Here is a 6,000-nt window from a genome sequence, read left to right as displayed (position 1 = left end):
GCGCCTCTGGATTCAATCCCCAATACTGCAAATTAGAATAGCTAAATTTAAAAGATTGTCAATACCAAGTACAGGTGTACCTTGGAGATACTGTGGTTTGGTTTCAGATCATCGCAATAAAATATGGCAACGAAGTGACTCACATGAATTTTTTTTTGTTTTTCAGTGCACAAGAAAGTTAACACTATATAATACATATTTGTACATAACACAACACCAATGAAATACAATAAAGAGTGATACAAGGTATGTGTGCACTGGTAAGAATGTGGAATGCCAGAACCTTCTACACTGCGAGTGGGAACACAAACACCTTAACTGCTTTGGAAAACAGTTTAGCAATTTTAGCAGTTTCTTAAAAGGTTCAACAAACACTGTGCAACCTAGCAATTCTTTTTCTAAGTGTTTACCCCAAAGATTTGCATGCCAATATCCAGAGTGGCCCATAATGGAAACAACCCACATGTCCATCAAATGGATAAACAAATTTCAGTGTATCCATACAATGGAACACTATGCAACAAAAAGAAACAAAGTACTGACACAGAAAAGCCTTATGGGAAAGGACAGAAGCCAGACACAACATAAGAAAATATCTGTCAATTTTTTCATTCATATGAAATTCCAGAAAAGACAAACCTCCAATGATAGAAAGCAGATCAATGTGTGCTAAAGATCAGGATTGGCTGCAAGGAGCCCAGAGTTTTTCAGAATGATGGTGATATGATGGAAATGTTTTATGGCATGACTGTGGTTGCAAACCCAGTACTTGTCCTAGTTTACTGCCCAGAAAAAGGTTCCGTTGTGCAGCACAGGAAGGAGGAATCCAAGTGGAGCCCCACAGACTCCCTGAGTTGAAGACATGGAGTTATAAAGTCAGAGAGGATTGAGAAGCTGCTACCCCTGTGGGTCTGCGGCTGGGCGGTGGCTCTGGGATCCTTGAAGGTCATTAGGGTCAAAAACAGGAAGCAGCCCTGGAAGTAGAGCAAAGGAGAGTGAGTGCAAGCTGGAACCTACCTACCAGTTACTTCTGCCCATCACCTCATCTGACTGCAGAGTTTCAGAAAGTAATAGCCCTGCTTCAATTCTACCTTTCACAATGCCTACAAGTTTCTTCTTGTCCAACTGTAACTAGACTTATAATATATGAAAGGGAATTTTAGGTAATACCCAGCTTGACCAAGGTGACAATAATACAATACAACACGCACACACACAATTTAAAGACTCTCTCATCACATTATGTATGTGATTTTTTTTCAATAAAAATGAAAAATAATAGATTTGATGATTAACACTCTATTTTTTTTAGTTTAGCTATATAACCAATCATATTAATTGAAAAGAATTATCAGTCCTCTTTTTTTTTTTTTAAAGATAGAGTGAGAGGAGAGAGAGAGAGAGAGAATTTTTAATATTTATTTTTTAGTTTTCGGCGGACACAACATCTTGAAAGACCCCAGCCCCATAACCTAAGGCTTGTTTATAAAAAGTAGAAAGTATGTAGTAAACAGGTGAGCTCACCACATGACTTGTTAGAAAGGGCACCCTGACCACATCACAGGACATGCTTGAGCAAACTGGGATCATAAGCGGGAACAGGGAGGAAACACAATGTAAACCTGTAAGATTGATGAGTTTTTCGGGAACCTATAGTGAAAAACAAGTTTATCATAGTGAAAAACAAGTTTACCCTTTAAGTGACGTGTATGCTGGATTCAAAAACACCTGTTATTGTACTAGGTGGAAAACAACTCCTTTTTCCCTATAAAAGATCTGTACCCCAAAGCCCGGTGTGCCAGTTCACCAAAGCTTCGGCTGAGGTTTTGCTGTGCACCCGCAGGCGCCTGTGTATTAATAAACTTGCCTCTTGCTTTTGCAGCCAGTGTGACGCTAGTTCTTTTGGACGGGGGATTTGAGGGTCCGGGGGTCTTTCATTTTTGGTGACACTAATGTTAATAAGTAGGAAAGGAGGTCTTTGTGTGGTTTTAAAAGAACAATGTTGCTTCTATGCAGACCATACAGGGGTGGTCCGCGAAACCATGAAAAAGGTTACTGAAAGGTTGGCAAAAAGGCAGAAAGAATTTGAAGCACAGCAAGGATGGTTTGAACGATGGTTTAATAAATCCCCATGGCTGACTACTTTGCTATCCACCTAGTGGGTCCTTTAGTTATTTTACTGTTAATTCTGACGTTTGGGCCCTGCATACTTAACAGACTAGTACAGTTCATGAAAGAAAGGCTTTCTATAATTCAAACTATGGTTCTCACTCAACAATATCATCTACACCAACAGCAGACAGGGTCACCCACAAACTTAGTCCAAGAATCTGAACAGGCAGGACAATGGATATAGGATTATATCCATGAAACAGAAAAAGGGGGGAATGAAAGACCCCAGCCCCATAACCTAAGGCTTGATTATAAAAAGTAGAAAGTATGTAGTAAACAGGTGAGCTCACCACATGACTTGTTAGAAAGGGCACCCTGACCACATCACAGGACATGCTTGAGCAAACTGGGATCATAAGCGGGAACAGGGAGGAAACACAATGTAAACCTGTAAGATTGATGAGTTTTTCGGGAACCTATAGTGAAAAACAAGTTTATCATAGTGAAAAACAAGTTTACCCTTTAAGTGACGTGTATGCTGGATTCAAAAATACCTGTTATTGTGCTAGGTGGAAAACAACTCCTTTTTCCCTATAAAAGATCTGTACCCCAAAGCCCGGTGTGCCAGTTCACCAAAGCTTCGGCTGAGGTTTTGCTGTGCACCCGCAGGCGCCTGTGTATTAATAAACTTGCCTCTTGCTTTTGCAGCCAGTGTGACGCTAGTTCTTTTGGACGGGGGATTTGAGGGTCCGGGGGTCTTTCAATCTTAGTTTGTACGTGGTGCTGAGGATCGAACCCAGGCCGCACGCATGCCAGGCGAGCGCGCTACCGCTTGAGCCACATCCCCAGCCCCCATAAGAAATTTTTTAAAATTTTAATTTCCATTTTGTTTTCAAAGGCATATGACTAACAAAGAATTTATGCTAGGGAACAGGGATTGTGGCTCAGTGGTACAGCATTTGCTTAGCATGTGTGAATAACTGGGTTCAATCCTCAGCACCACAAAATAAATAAAGTTATTAAAAAAAAACAAAACCCAGAACTTATGCTAGGGGATGGGGACCCAGCTCAGTGGCAGTGGTTTAATGTGCTTAGCATGTGCAAAGCCTTGGGTTCAAGCCCCACTGCTTCTGAAAAAAAAAAAAGTACTGGGAGCCAGGCCGGGTGGTGCACCTCTGTAATCGCAGTGACTCGGAAGGCTGAGACAGGAGGACTGCAAGTTAAAAGCCAGCCTCAGCAAGGGAAAGGCCCTAAGCAAACTCAGTGAGACCCTGTCTCTAAATGAAATACAAAATAGGGCTGGGGATGTGGCTCAGTGGTCGAGTACCCCTGAGTTCAATCCCCGGTACCCTCCCCACCCCAAAAAGTACTGGGAATTGAATCACTGAGCTACTTCCCTAGTCCTTTTTATTTTGAGACATAGGCTCACTAAATTGTGCAGGCTGGCCTTGAGCCTGTGATCCTCCTGCCTCAGGCTCCCGAGTGGCTGGGATTACAGGTGTGTGCCACCCTGAGGAATAATAATAATAATAATAATTTTATTATTATTTTGGTACCGAGGATTAAATTCAGGAGCACTCCATCACTGAGCCACATCCCAGCCCTATTTTGTTTAGAGACAGGGTCTCACTGAGTTGCTTAGTGCCTCATCATAGCTGGTGCTGGCTTTGAACTCGCCATTCTCCTGTCTCAGCCTCCCAAGCCACTGCTGGGATTACAGGTATGTACTACCAGGCCGGCCTGAGGAATTATTTTGATAAAAACAAACAACACAACAACAAATTTTTTTTTTCTCTAAAATTAAGGAATCCATTTCCATGACTGTCATGAAGCCCTGGGTGAGTTAGCAGGAATAAGTTTGGAGGTAACTATCCTGGCTCTGGATTTCCTAGTTACAATCACTGTTTTCTCTCTCTCTTTTTTTTATATTCATTTTTTAGTTTTCGGTGAACACAACATCTTTGTTTGTATGTGGTGCTGAGGATCGAACTCGGGCCTCACGCTACCGCCTGAGCCACATCCCCAGCCCTGTTTTCTCTCTTGATCTCAATGGAAAACCCAGGATCATATAACCTCAACATTCCTGGCAAACGCCAAAGCCAACTATGTAGGAGGCTTTTTTAGAGGAGAAGACAACTCTTGTCTTCCCAGAGGATAAATCCTCCACGTTGCTCTATGAGGCAGATAGCAACCCCGAACCATGAATGGGTTGGGGTCTGCGCTGGCCTCAATGGCTTCCTTTCAATTAAAGTAAGTGGACAGCAGTAAAGTTCAACTCCCCCTTCCCCACCTCGGGGTCATCCTACAATCATTGAAAAACACCTGGCTCAATTAACTGTCAAATATTATTTTGTTACCTACACATTTCTCCTTACCTACTCTGAAAGGGAAATAAATGTCAATACCAATCTCCAAAGTAAGATCAGACAGGCTGGACAGGTCAGGAGAGATCTACATTTTACCTTCTGGCAAGGCAATTTTTTTTCTTTCTTTGGAGAAATGTCTACTTTTGTTAAGACTACCTAAAACTGCATACATTTAGCTACAGTAAAATTCCTAACTGCCTTGGAAGAAGCAGAGCCCCTTTCACACCAAGACAGCCCATTAGACAAACTTTCAGCATTAAGCATCAGTGCTTTTGGGGGTGTGGTGATGGCATTCTACCTCTCAGCATCGCTAACATATTCAAATTTTTTTTTGTTGTTTCATATCCAGCCCTCCAAAAACGACCACAAGAATTTATTTAACCAAAGTTGCCCAGCACCTCTTCTAGATGATCTAGAATGAACTCTGCTCTTTATAATGTCAAAACCCCCAGGCGGCACTGTCCACCATTTTTAAACATGTGCATTAAGAAGCATGCCTTCTACCACCCTGGTGCGGCAATGTGCCTCTGTGGGTGACAAGTATCCTCAGTAAGCGTCCCTGCTACCTTTGTTCGGAGAGACACGGCTTTGGGAAGACATCCTCTGCCTCTCGTTTTTCCTTTACTTACTCATAAGTAAACCATTCTTCACTCTGATCTTTTCTGATTGTGCTCACTGGCTCCTCGATCACCAAGGGGCGAACGGACCCACTGTGTTCGCTTACAATCCTTTTTGTCAGTAGGATCCTTAATTATAAGCTTAAAAAAAAGAGAGAAAAAATAAGCAATTTAGAGTAAGGGTTTCCTACCAGACATCCAGCGGTTTCGTTTTAATGAAATTGGGACACAGAATAATAATTTAATGCCCTTGGAAGCCATTTAGCCAGGTTGCCCACGGGTGATGCACAGGTTTTAGGAAATGTGGCTGCTTACCCAAGCGTTGTCAGATTGCGATAGGACACTGCCCACGTGGCTCGCTCTGTACTGAGTCCTGCGGTCTCATGCCCACTCAGAACCTCGACCCTCGGGGACCGCCTCCGCGCCGCGAACGTTCAGGAGGGATCCGGGAGAACGAGCGGGGAGGCCGAGGAAGGTTCGGTGGGCAGGCGCCGCCAGGCCTGAGCAGGGTCCTCGCCAGGTGCTCCTGGGCCGCCCCCCCCCCCCCCCCCAGCCTGGGACGCTCCCATCCCGGACTCTAGGGAACTGAGGAACGGTTCCTCGCCTCTTCCAGGATCTGCCCACCGAGCAGGACTTCCACGGCCCCTGGCCGCGCCCCTCTGCGGGGCGGGGGCGCGGCGGCCAGCAATGGCGGCGGCTACGGGGTCCCAGGGTCATTCTCCAAGGCGCCCTTGACTGGTTCACGCCGCGGTGCCACCTATCTTGCTAACAGGCGGCCGCGGCGTGCGGCGCGTAAGGGCGGAGAGAGCGGTGACGGGCATTTGGCGCCGCCAATGAGCGCCAGACCGTCGGGATCGTGGCCAATCAGAGCCCGAGAAGCGGAGACGCGGGTAGGTTGCGGGCAG

The 6,000-nt window shown here is 44.9% G+C and overlaps 1 long non-coding RNA gene across 1 annotated transcript; it reads right to left on the bottom strand.

Moving 5' to 3' along the window:
• Window positions 1-593: 593 nt before the first annotated feature.
• On the bottom strand, window positions 594-5,793 carry LOC308633062. The gene is made up of 3 exons (XR_014018691.1): window positions 5,411-5,793; window positions 5,108-5,236; window positions 594-974 (listed from the first exon to the last, which is right to left on the bottom strand). It is a non-coding gene; the product is annotated as an uncharacterized lncRNA (long non-coding RNA).
• Window positions 5,794-6,000: the final 207 nt, after the last annotated feature.

The sequence above is a fragment of the Spermophilus citellus genome (genome assembly GCF_964194105.1).
Source record: "Spermophilus citellus genome assembly, chromosome: 13".
Taxonomy (NCBI): domain Eukaryota; kingdom Metazoa; phylum Chordata; class Mammalia; order Rodentia; family Sciuridae; genus Spermophilus; species Spermophilus citellus.
Note: the sequence above shows the minus strand (reverse complement) of the source record. Positions and strands in the feature narration are given on the sequence as shown.